Genomic DNA, 13,814 nt, shown 5'->3' with positions numbered 1-13,814 from the left:
TTTCAACCTCTGTAATTTATGGAAGATGTTTGGGGCTGACTGATTGACAAACATCAGATTAACTGCAGACTGGTTCTTCAGTGTCTCTGGGTCAAAGGGTTTGTAGCCCCTATGTGCCTCCATGAGCTTTTACCAGATGGATGGTGGGGGAGATTGAATGTCCCTTCCTCAGGCCATCCTACATTTAGAGTCAGCCACTCATTCCTGCAAAGCTGGTTAATTGTCCCTTCCAGATTACAAGTCCCAGGATAGTGACCTGGGTCTGGAAGTCCTTAAAATGGTTCAGTATAAGGCTTAGGAGTGTCAAGGTTGTCTGCCCCATCTCTTCTAGAAGAATAAAAATGGTTACAGGATGAAAACACAGAAAGATAACACATCAGACATTGTCCTGGTATGGCACATGAAAAAGAAGCCACAATAGGGTTGATGGTCTCTTTCTCATGGTAAGCAAGCACCATCTAACAGAAAGCCTCTTTCACTGTACAGTAGTCCCATCTGGCAGGAGCAACCTGCTTGCCCCACCTCAATTTCCAAAATTTCCAATGGAACCCTATCCCCTTCTCATGGGTTCAAAATGTCTCTCGACCTACCTGGCACAGGTGCCTCTTGTGTGTCCACCTGACTCACTCGGGTCTCCAGGATCTAGTTGAGTCTTTATAAGTACAAGTTAAAAAGACAAAGACACAGAGCACTTGTTTGCCAGTCAGCCTTTCAAATGATCAATGTGAGGGTCTCGTAGGGTTCCTGGACAATGCTCCAAATTTTAGGGGCTACAAAACACCCGACAAAACAAAGACCACAATGCACATATGCAATTAGCAAGAATGTTGTTTATTCCAGCATGCAGGAGTCAGCCAGCAAGACAACAAAATGGTTGCAACCCTGAACAGAGCTCACAGGCTCATTTTATAGGCAGGTAAGAGGGGATGAGATCCTACTGAACATAATTGGCTGGGGCTCCTTTTCCTGCCTTAATAGGATACAGAAACTGAAAATGAAACTAAACTAAGATGCAGGCCTCGATCTCCTGATTCTACTGCTTCTGTCTTCTGAGTGATGAATTATAGGACTGTACCACCATGTTCAGTGGTTTTCTTGTTTTGTATATATATATATATATATATATATATATATATCCACCCACACGCATGTGCACGTACACACACACACACACACACACACACACGCATGCATGTATGAGAGAAAAGGTGCCACCTTCCAAAATAGTTTTACCATTTCTAAACAAAAAAAAATATTAATTAATTATTGAGGAGCCACCCTATGACTCCACTTACACTAGACCTTTTTCCCCATACGGCTACATTAGCAACTAAGTTTCAACATGAGTTTCAGTGGGTACAAAATAATCCAAACCATAGCCATAAACAAGGTTCATTTCCAAGAATATCTGGAAGACACTTGGGGTTGCTAGTCTTGGGGAGAGATAGAACCAAATCTATGTTATGAAACATGAACTCAATAGCATCCTTATATCATCACATCAGACCCATCATCTCAGGACTTACAGAATGATGTTGTCAGGATTGCAATAGTGGAGGCCAATGTAATCTGTAAGGAACAGACATTGACTCCAGTATTTGTAATCTATACAATATTTCATGGCTTCCTACAGTAGATACCATAGTCCCAGATTACTGATTGGAATGCTGAGCTCAGTGGAGCTACTGAACCATACCATAGGACAGAGTTGGATCAGTGAATTTACCTTTTATTCTCAACACCAAGAGCAGACCTAGCACATGGTAAGACATCAATAAATTATCTGAAGTGTGAATGAACATCATGCAGCATTATTACTAATTAGTCTAGTGAAGAAGCTCACATTCTTTGCACTGCACTGTTCAGAATGTACCAATATTTATAGCCAGTCTATTTTACAGCTTAGACAGATGCCTAAATTCATCCAGTTGTTGAAGGATGGAAGGAAGAGAGGAATGAAAAAATGAATGAAAAACAAATAACTCTGCTGTGTTCACTTTGCTTCATCTTTCTCTCCCCTATTTAGGAATCATTCCAAAAATATGTGAGAATGAAAAAAGAGATAATCTTTACCTCATGGACATTGGAAAGGGAGGATTTGCTCCAAAATTTTATACAACTACTACTTCTACAAAAATCTTGCCCAAAAGGCCAGGAGACCTTGGTCAGTGCAAAGGAGAGGAGATAGGATATCTGATTGAGATCCAAGACTTATTTGACCCAAACCTGATTACCCAAGAAGAACATCAATTAGTCATATTAGAGGGAGCTGCTGGGTTTGGGAAGTCAATGCTGGCCAAGCAGGTGAGGAGAACATGGGAGGAAAGCCAGCTCTACAGGGAGCACTTTCAGCATGTCTTTTACTTCAGCTGCAGAGAGCTGGCCCTGTGGAAGCAGTTGAATCTGGCTGACCTCATAGCTAAAGACCAGGCTGTGCCCAAACCTCACATCAGGCAGATCCTGTCTTACTCTGAGAAGTTGTTCTTCATCCTGGATGGCATAGGTGAGCCAGCATGGGTCTTGGAAGAGAAGAATCCCAAGTTATGTCTGCATTGGAGCCAGGCACAGCCAGTGCACACACTGCTGGGCAGTTTTCTGGGGAAATCCATCCTACCTAAGGCTTCCTTGCTGCTCATAGCTCAGATCACAGATCTATAGAAGTTCATTACTTTTTGGGAGAAGCCACCTTGGGTGAAAGTACTGGGCTTTTCTGAGTCTATACAGAAGGAATATTTCAACAAATATTTTGTAGAGAAAAAAGAAGCAATTACAGTTTTTATGTTGGCTAAATCAAACCCAGTGCTCTTGACCCTGTGTGTAGTACCCTGGGTGTGCTGGCTGGTCTGCATTTGCCTGACTCTGCAGAAGGAGCAGGAAGTTGACCTCTCACTGATCTCACAGACCACCACAGCTCTCTGCCTGAAATACATTTTCCAAACCCTCCAAGATCCTGCCTTGGAGACCCAGCTCAGAGTGCTGTGCTCATTGGTTGCTGAGGGCATCTGCAGAAGATGGACCCTGTCCAGTGAGAGAGATTTCTGGAAGAAAGGGTTAACTAAAACTGTCATTCCCAGTTTTCTGAAGATTGCTGTCCTTCAAAAGCATGCCAGCTCTCTGAGCTACAGTTTGTGCCTCCAGGTGTTTTTGCAGGGATGTCCTGCATCTTGGGGAACAATGAGGAGAGACAAGGAGATACAGAAAACTACAGAACTGTGGAAACACTGATGGAAGTGTATAGAAGACAAGACCTGTTTCAGGCACCCACCATATGTTTCCTATTTGAACTGTTGAGTGAACAAGGGGTAAATGAAATGGAGAATATCTTCACCACCTGCTTGCCTTTGCACATCATATGGGAAATGTTGGATAAAGCCAGGATATTGCTCCAGCACCAGCATCTGTATTTTCTGGGATTGTTTCATTGGTTTTATGAGATTCAGAAGGAAGATTTTCTGACCTATGTGATTCATGGTCCTCAAAAACAGAGAATTCATAACCTAACAGATATAGTACACAAAGTGTTCTACACAAATGTGCAGCACCTGGTGGTCAGACAGATGTGGAGCTCATGGTGGTCACGTTCTGCATTAAGTACTGCTGCCATGTGAAGAGACTTTAGCTGAATGGGGATGGACAGCAGGGACCAACAGTGATGGCCCCTAGGATGGTTCTGTGAGTATCCAGACATAGTCCTCTCTCCAACTTCCCTGTGGATACCATGAGCCCATGTGGATACATGTTCTGAGCACTAGCAGTATTCTTAGCTGGTTCCAGGGCATCAGGATACAGGTTATCAGTGACATCTAACTGCTGAATCTGATAACCTTTCTCTATTTGCATCTATTTGCATGGGATAGAGATTTGAACTTCAGTCTCTCCCTTTGCCTCAGTAAGGACCACCCATGTTTCCTTAACATTTCTTTGGTTTTTTTTAAATTGGGGGAAAATCCTTTGCATCTTGTTTCAGTCAGAGTTGGCCACTTTTAATCTATTCTTTGAGAGTTGTGATTTGTTGAGTCTTTTGTTTTGTTTTGATTGTAGTGCTGGGGAATCCAATGTTGCATAGACCAGGCTTTGAACTACTCCAACGCCTTGGGGTTTGTGGCTTAGAATAACCTAGAGTTCACTGATCTCCAACCTGTTTATATTTGTTTGCTAGTAGGAATATATTACCACTCTGGGCTAATACCTCTCTCTTCCATCTTTATGGGCTTCTACCTTTGGAAGGATAAATGAAGCATGTGAACCAACACATCTGTAGAATTTATGACCCTGCTTAACATTCCATCATAGAGCCATTCTCAACTACCTTTCCTGAGATCTCTGCCCACCTCCGCTTTCCAGTTTTCCTTCAAAATACTATAGAATTCTGTTTCAAAGGAAAGCAGGTACATTCACATCAAAGGGAAGAAGACTATCTGAATTACCAGGTCCTCAATTGTATCAGTTCCTGTGCTGAGCACTGTAGATTAAAAAATGATGTCAGTCACCTGTTCACACATTGTGGGTCACATAGACTAGTCAGAAACAGACACACAGAATGAACACAGAGCATGTTATGATAAGGATGTAGATGAGGAACCACCCAGAAAAGGAGATTCATCTGCTGGAACAAATAAACTGTTATAGAGGTTGATGAATTCTGGAGATGACATATTGAGGCCTGGTGCTCAGGCAGAAAGAACCGTAATCTGCTATGTGGGGTTGTTCCCCTCAGACCATGTACACACGAGTCATATCATTCATGCCTCCTCTCTCCCTCAGATACAGGTGGACCCCTATAATTAATGTCATTTGGAAAACTCTCTTCTTCACTCTTAACAATACCAGAAGCCTGCAGGACCTGGTACTAAGTGGAAAGTCACTGAGTTAATTTGCAGTGCAGACTCTTTGTTGTACCTGGAGAAACCCTGAATGTCAACTAAAAATATTGTGGTGAATTGGGCCTGCGTTCTTTCTTAAAACAGGGATGTATGACAGGAAAGCAAGCTTAATCTATGGTGAGGCTTTGTATTCATCAAATATTCACCAAACTCTCTTGACAGAATTAGTAACAGATGCCAGACTTATTATGACAAACAAATGGATTCTATTGTTGGGTCTATACCTGCTAGTTGACGAAGTCTCAGCTTACCTTTTATAATTAATTCAGAGACTTTTTCCACATAAATTTTTAATTTTTTACTTGTTTTATTAGGTATAAATATCCACTCTAAAATAATATCTTCCCTCTGCATTAGAATCCCTGTAGGAGAAATTCTGGAAGGCAATATGACTAGGATGCAGCTAAGATTTGGGTTCATCCTATCCACATGTGCCTCCTGTAATTTTTCCTCAATCATTGTCAGTTCCTTTTCTGCTTCAGCTGTCAGTTTTCTTGGACTATTCAAATCTTTATCACCATCTAAGGTTTTGTTTAAATGAACTATGAGATCAGGTGTTATCCCAACAGCTGGTCGTAGACTGGAAATGTCTCCTAACAATCTTTGGAAGTCATTAAGAGTCTTTAACCGGTCTCTCCTAATTTGTGCCTTTTGCATTTTAATTTTCTCTAACCCTATTCTGTAACCTAGGTAATTAATAGAATTTCCTCTTTGAATCTTTTCAGGGGCAATTTGTAATCCCCACCTAGGCAAGACTTTCTTTACTTCTTCAAACATCCTTTCTAAAGTATCTTTATTTGAATCAGATAACAAGATGTCATCCATGTAATGATAAATGATGGACTTGGGGAATTGTTTATGAATTATTTCCAATGGCTTACTTACAAAATATTGGCACAATGTAGGATTATTGAGCATACCCTGTGGGAGGACAGTCCATTGATATCTCCTATTAGGCTGAGAATTATTATAAGTAGGCACTGTGAAGGCAAATTTTTCTCTATCCTTTTCTTGTAACGGTATAGTGAAAAAACAATCTTTCAAATCAATAACTATAAGAGGCCATCCTTTTGGTAACAGAGAAGGCAAAGGAATTCCAGATTGTAGTGGGCCCATAGGTTGAATTACTTTGTTGACAGCTCTTAGATCTGTCACCATTCTCCTTTTACCAGATTTCTTTTTTACAACAAACACAGGAGAATTCCAAGGGCTGGTTGATTCTTCAATGTGGTGAGCATCTAGTTGCTCCTGCACCAGCTGTTTCAATGCCTGTAGTTTATCTTCAGCTAGAGGCCACTGTTTGATCCATATTGGCTTCTCAGTTAGACATTTTAAAGGTAGGGCTGTTGGTACCTCTAAAGGTTTGGTATTTGCTGTATGTTCTTGTACAGCCTGAATGGCTGGTGACCTTTTTCCATAATACCTCATCATATCCTTCCCAGAATTATGAGTTCCTGGAACTACAGGAATGTTAATCTGGGAATTCCATTGCTGTAGCAGGTCATGGCCCCATAAATATATGGCAATATTGGCTATATATGGCCTTAGTCTTCCTATTTGCCCTTCGGGCCCTATGCATTCAACCCATCTTGTGCTTTGTTTTACATGAGATAGGGTACCAATTCCCAGGAACTGAACATCTACCTCTTGAAAAGACCAATTCGGATGCCAAGATTCTGGGGTAATGATACTTACCCCAGAATACAGATACTTACCTGTGTCTCATAAGCCTTCAATAAAAGTGCCATTTATACAGACTCTTTTTTTTAAAGATTGTTTATTTTTTTTATTGAGAAAAGGTGAAAAAAAAGTTTCCACCTCCACCCAGCCACCCATATCCCTCCCCCTCCTCCCACCCTACGCCCCCTCCTCCAACCCTTCTCCCCCTCCCCCCACTCCTTTCCCCCTTCCTCTCCAGCCCAAAGAGCAGTCAGGGTTTTCTGCCCTGTGGTAAGATCTAGGACCTCCCCCCTCCGTCCATATCTAGGAAGGTGAACATCCAAACTGGCTAGGCTCCCACAAAGCCATCACATTACGTAGGATCAAAACCCCGTGCCATTGTCCTTTGCGTCTCATCAGCCTTCATTGTTCTCCATGTTCAGAGAGTCCAGTTTTATCCCATGCTTTTTCAGTCACAGTCCAGCTGGTCTTGGTGAGCTCCCAATAGATCAGCTCCACTGTCTCAGTGGGTGGGTGCATCCCTCGTGGTCCCGACTTCTTTGCTCATGTTCTCCCTCCTTCTGCCTATACAGACTCTTAGCTTTGGTCTTTGATCATTAATAGAAGTCTGCCAAAATATACGTTTACTCTGTCCTACTGGGTTTTTTGACTCATCCTCCACATGTATTTCATCATTTAGACCAGTATTACTATTTACAGCAGAAATTGGAGCTTTTAATTTTCTTGGTGAGGCACGTTCTCCACTGTGACTGGGAATGACTGGGCCACTGTTGGCTTGGGGGCCTGCGAGAGGCCCCTCAAGGAGTTTCCCGATGGTATCGGGTTGCCTTGTTTGTCTGTTGTTGACCTGCATTCATTGGACCAATGTTGGCCTTTACTGCATCTCCTACATATACCTGAAGGCCTAGGTCTCCTATTTTTGTCATTCCCAGAGGAGATAATATTCCTAGAAATTCTGTGCCTGCAATCCCTTTTCAGATGTCATAATTTACCACAATTAAAACACCTGGCAGTTTGATGTCTCCTCATTGCTGTGGAAATCGCTTCTCCTACCCAAGATTCATTGTTATAGCTAAACGTCTCAACATTCATCGTATGCTGAATCCATTCATCCATAGGTGCTGATCTAGACTTTAAAGGCCCAATTATCTTTTTGCATTCTATGTTTGCATTCTCAAAAGCTAGAGATTCAAGAAGTATTCGTCTAGCTTCTGGGTCTGTTACCCCTATGTCCAGAGCCTTAATTAATCTTTGCAAAAAGTCAATAAAGGGTTCTCTCTGTCCCTGCCTAATTCTAGTATATGATTCAACCCTTTTTGAATCATAAATTTGGATCTTGTATCCTATTCCAAGCATTTAAAGCTGCTTGGTGACATAGACACAGTACTTCATCATCATAAAGAGCTTGGACCTGTGGATCAGCATATTCTCCTGCACCAAGAATTTGATCTTGGGAAACCTCGACACCTTTTGCTCTTCCTTGCTGTTCCATATGTTTGGATTCTTCTCTGAAATAAATTCCAAACATCAAGGAAGGTCCATTATCTAAAACTGCAGACACTAACTGATGGAAATCATGGGGGGTAGCTCTAGCATTAGAAGCCCAAGTCCTTATCATTTCCTTTACATATGCAGAGTGCAAGCCAAAATTAAGAATAGCTTACTTTATTTCTTTTAGATCATTCATTGCTATTGCCGTCCATCTAGCTTCTCTGACTCCCTTTGAGCCTTTAGAAGTTGACACTTTGTCAGAATTAAGTATAGGGTATGCCGCTAAAACCTTGGGTAAGCCATTTCTAATAGCTGGTGTTGGCATTGTATCCTGTCCTTGTGCCTTATTACTCTGTTCACCAGCTCCAATAATTTCTTCAAGCATTTCAAGTCTTTTTGTTATTGTCTTTATTATTGTCTCTTTTGAATCCTGAATCTCCTGACCTGCATGAGTTTCTAGTAAAGATTGTATGGTTCTTAGGAGTGCCATGATCTTCCTAAATGATAGAATATGCAAAAGAATACTGAAACCTAGTAACCAGTAAATTAAGCTATCCCCATAGTCATATAAACCTTGCATGATATAACCCATTGTATTGGCAACCAGAACAGTAAAATTTGCGTTGGAAATGAAAACTGCCATACTACCTATGATCCAGCAGGTGGCGCTGTTGCCAAGTCGTGACAAAAACAGGGTCCTGTTTCAGAGTCCGCCTAGTATTTGTCAAAAACTGGAAAATGTAAGTTGCTCAACAAAGTAAATGTAATTAAATCAATTCCAGAGACGGAACCAGAAACCCAGAATCCAGGGGTAGAGAAGAGCAACCTGGAAGCTGCTTATGCCTCCATGTGACAGAGTCACCCTGAGGGGTTGTAGCTTTCAGCAACCGCGTGCTCTGGTTCGTGCCACTAAAGAGCTGTGCTTGCAAGGGAGATTTAAAAACGACTCAGAAAAGAGCAAACCACGCAGCAGAGACTAAGCGGGCCTGTGGAGTTTAAATCCACGTGGGGAGGCCAAGGCCGCCGGCAGCGGCTGAGGAAGGAAGAGCTCCTGCCAAGCCGAACTTGCGGCCGGCAGCTGAGCGGGGAAAGGAGAGGTTCTAAAACCAAACGTTGGGTGCCAACTGAAGGCGTAAGTCATAAACAATGCCACACCAGTTTGGAATTATGATTAATAGGGTGGTATTTATTTAAAGGGGAAAAAACTTACAGATCACCGTCAGCCCTCTGCGCAACCGGGAAGGGAGTCTAGTCGCCAGCGGAGCAGGAAGTGAAGAGAGAGAGGAGAGGGAAGTGGCCGCTTTTTTAAAGGGAGAGAGACCATGCCCCAATGGGCTGGTATCTCAGCTGCGATAGGCTGGAGGAGTGGGAGGACCTCCCGTAACACCCCAGTCTTACCGGGAAAGGTTCAGCATGTTTAACCTGGCGGCTTGCTTCATCGCGTGCGTCTGCCTGGGAGCTGAGAGCATGGCGTCTCTCTGAGGCGTCTGCTCCCAAGAGGAGAGCTGTGGAGTCTGAGCTCACTACCTCTTCCTCCCAGCGTTCTGTTCTGTTTACTCCTCCCACCTATCTTCTAACCAATGAGGGCCAAGCAGTTTCTTTTTAGTTAACCAATGACCTTCCTCCATCATTTCCCCTTTTTCGGTTTAAACAAAAAAAAAAAAAGGCTTTAACTTTCACATAGCAAAATTACATATAACAAAACAGTTATCAAGTAAAAGTTACAATAATCTTTATCATAACTAAGGAAAATTATAACTATAACTAACTATTCTTAACTCCATCAAAGACTCCAGAAAGATACAATACTACCTAAGCAAACAAGAAAAAAGCAACTTTTAAAACTTGAGAAATGACAGAGACATCTCGCTGCCTGGACAGTCACCCAAAGTTCCTCTGTACCATTGGGGCATCCATCTTCAGCCTTCAGGCCCGTGGTATCCGGCAGACATTTCCATAAAGAAGAAAATTCAAAGTCAGTTCAGTCACTATCTGTTGTGTCCTGCAGAATGTCTCACAGACTCTTTCATGAATCAGGAACCCCAAAAGATCATCTCACCTTAGGCAAGTTCAGTGGTCCTCTCTCTGTGGGTTCTCTGTGTCCAGTTTATGCAATAGTCCAGGCAAGAGCAGTTTCTTGCCCAAATGGCTATCAAACTCCATAACGAGCCTCTTCGATGCCCATCTTCCTCTTGAAGTAGATTGGTGCTGCCAGGAGCAGAGTGTCTCATTGTCATGAGAAGTCCTAAGTTATTAAAACATTTAAAATGAGGTTGTGGAGAAAGGGGTACACTCACCCATTGCTGGTGGGAATGCAAACTTGTGCAACCACTCTGGAAAGCAGTGTTTCGGTTTCTCAGGAAATTCGGGATCAACCTACCCCTGGATCCAGCAATACCACTCTTGGGAATATACCAAAGAGAGGCCCTATCATACAACAAATGTATATGCTCAACTATGTTCATAGCAGCATTGTTTGTAATAGCCAGAACCTGGAAACAACCTAGATGCCCTTCAACGGAAGAATGGATGAAGAAAGTATGGAATATATACATATTAGAATATTACTCAGCAGTAAAAAACAAGGACTTCTTGAATTTTGCATACAAATGGATGGAAATAGAAAACACTATCCTGAGTGAGGTAAGCCAGACCCAAAAAGAGGAACATGGGATGTACTCACTCTTATTTGGTTTCTAGCCATAAATAAAGGACATTGAGCTTATAATTCATGTTCCTAGAGAAGCTAAAAAGAAGGTGAATCCAAAGACAAACACATAGGCATCCTCATGAATATTAACCTTCATCAGGTGATGAAAGGAGACAGAGACAGAGACCCACATGGGAGCACCGGACAGAAATCTCACGGTCCAAATCAGGAGGAGAAGGAGACGGAGCACGAACAAGGAACTCAGGACCACGAGGGGTACACCCACACACTGAGAAAATAGGGATGTTCTATCGGGAACTCACCAAGGCCAGCTGGCCTAGGTCTGAAAAAGCATGGGATAAATCCGGACTAGCTGAACATAGCAGACAATGAGGAATACTGAGAACTCAAGAACAATCACAGTGGGTTTTTGATCCTACTGCATGTACTGGCTTTGTGGGAGCCTAGGCAGTTTGGATGCTCACCTTACGAGACCTGGATAGAGGTGGGCAGTCTTTGGGCTTCCCACAGGTCAGGGAACCCTGATTGCTCTTCGAGCAGATGAGGGAGGGGGACTTGATTGGGGGAGGGGGAGGGAAATGGGAAGCGGTTGCGGGGAGGAGGCAGAAATCCTTAATAATTAATTAATTAATTAATTAAAAAAAATAAAGGTGTGTACCACCAAAAAAAAAAGCTGAGTGAGTGGATGATCCGGTCAGTGAACCGCGTCCCTCCTAGTCTCTGCTTCAGTTCCTGTCCTGACTTCCCTTCATGATGGCCTGTGACCAGGATGTGTAAGTCAAATAACCCGTTTCTTCCCCCCCCCAAAAAATGCCATATCCTATAATCTTTGAAAAATATGAAGAATGCCCATCTAAAATATATCTATGCACATCTAGAAAATCTTAACTAACATGACTACAAGCTTGACTATTATTTATGATTATCCATCAACAACCTATATTTCCTAATTATATATTACATTTTAATAATGAACTATACAATCACAATACCTTAATCAATATCAGAAATACATATACATATAACAAAATTGACCTTAAATCTCTATCAATAAAGCAAAATCTATACTAATGCAAATTATTCATACCTATATCATATCCCCCTTAAAATGTTAAAGAACGTTTATAAACCATATTTGGGATCATGGGCGCAGTTTTTTCTCTCCAAACTGCTTCCTGCTGAATGGGGGCATCATTAATTAGGTCTTTCATGGTATAACCTGTGTGCTAGTTTCATCTCAGTTGGCAGTTGAGCGAAGCAATTTTCTGAAGGTGTTCATACCAACCCTTCAGGAGGGCATGATCCATCATACCATATCAGAATAGAAGAAATGAACAGGGTCTCATCCTCTGTGAAAACAAAATAAGAAACTCCTTTCCAAAGCATCATGTTTTTAGATCCAAATTTCAAAGTCAAGGCATCAAAATATCTATGTTGGATTAGTTCAGCAGCATTTATAAATAAATATCTTTTAGCAGCTGTTGCTCTTTCCTCAGCAGTCAAATAATTCAAAGAGAGCATAATAGCATACAGTATCAAAATTCTCTATTTATTTTCCATCTTTGTATAGCTTTGCTTTAACCTCTATTTCGTTTCTTTTTACTTCTATTTTATATTTTCTGTATATCTTTGACCTGGAATAACTCTGTGGACCAGGCTGTCCTCGAACTCTCAGAGATCCGCCTGTCTCTGCCTCCCAGGCTTGGGATTAAAGATGTACGCTAGTACACCTTGAACTCACAGAGATCTGTTTGTCCCTGCCTTCTAGGCACTGGGATTAAAGGCGTGTGCTACCACACCTTGAAGTCACAGAGGTCAATTTCCCTCTGCCTTCCAAGTGTTGGGATTAAAGGTATGTACTACCACACCCAACAACTCTCTTTCATTTTTTACTTTTAAGAACTTTTAACTTTTATCTTGCATATATTTTTAACATGCTGTAAATCATTTAAAAATTTTCTTTGTCTTTGACGCTCTCTTTACTGTATCTCTCTCTGTTTTTCTGACCACATGAGTCTTTAATTTACCAAGCAATCTCAGTAGGACTAAAGCCGTGGCTTTGCCAGCTAGATCCAGTCCATTCCTTAGCTTTCCAGCCTCATGGCTGAGGTACTGGATGTAGCCATGTTTATTGCCACAACTCTGTGGCATTTCAAGGTCCCTGCCAGCAAGCGAGCTTCAGCAGCCTGTGCTTGCAAACTGCACGAACCGCCTGCGTAAAAGAGTCAGAGTTTGCCCTGGCAGGACAGCCCAGAAAGCCGGCATTTTTAAACGGCGCAGCTTTTTTCCTGCTATGGCTGAAAACCGAAAAGCATGCGTTCAGCTTTTTGTCAACACCATTTAAGTGTTTCGTGGCAGGACCTCTTAATGAGCTGCAGGGTTTTGCAGCTAAAGCTGAGTCAGGAAGCTTCTCTTAGATGAGAGCGCTTGCTTGCCTCTAGCAAGCAGAGTGCCACAAATGCTTTAAAGCCAGAGTTCACGCTGGCAGCACAGCCCCAAGAAGCTGTGCTTTAAAATGACACAGCGTTTTTTCTGCTGCTGTTGCCAAATCAGGAAATCTCTCTACAGCATGCCACCAACAAACAGCAAAAATCTGTGTTAAACTCTCTCTTCCTTATTTTTAAGCCTTCTCAGGTTTTTTAAGTGGGTTTAGTCCATCACGTCAGGTGCCATCTGAGGTAATATGAGCGGCAGGGCTGCATTCCCAGCACCCTGGCCGCCTGCTCGGCTAGCTTATGCTCCGAAATAACAACACACAAACTGTATTCATTTAAACACTGCTTGGCCCTTTAGCTCTAGCCCTTACAGGCTAATTCTCACATCCCGATCAACCCATCTCTAATAATCTGTGAGCACTGGTCTTACTGGGAAAGGTTCAGCATGTCTAACCTGGCGGCTTGCTTCATCGCGTGCGTCTGCCTGGGAGCTGAGAGCATGGCGTCTCTCTGAGGCGTCTGCTCCCCAGAGGAGAGCTGTGGAGTCTGAGCTCACTTCCTCTTCCTCCCAGCATTCTGTTCTGTTTACTCCTCCCACCTATCTTCTAACCAATGAGGGCCAAGCAGTTTCTTTTTATTTAACCAATGACCTTC

At 42.4% G+C, this 13,814-nt stretch overlaps 1 pseudogene; it reads left to right on the top strand.

The window, feature by feature from the left end:
- Window positions 1–352: 352 nt before the first annotated feature.
- The window catches only part of LOC121445424, a 30,289-nt pseudogene continuing 16,827 nt past the window's right edge, over window positions 353–13,814 (top strand).

Source organism: Microtus oregoni, unplaced genomic scaffold (genome assembly GCF_018167655.1).
Source record: "Microtus oregoni isolate MIOR12 unplaced genomic scaffold, Mior012 000188F_ref0000398, whole genome shotgun sequence".
NCBI classification, from domain to species: domain Eukaryota; kingdom Metazoa; phylum Chordata; class Mammalia; order Rodentia; family Cricetidae; genus Microtus; species Microtus oregoni.
Note: the sequence above shows the minus strand (reverse complement) of the source record. Positions and strands in the feature narration are given on the sequence as shown.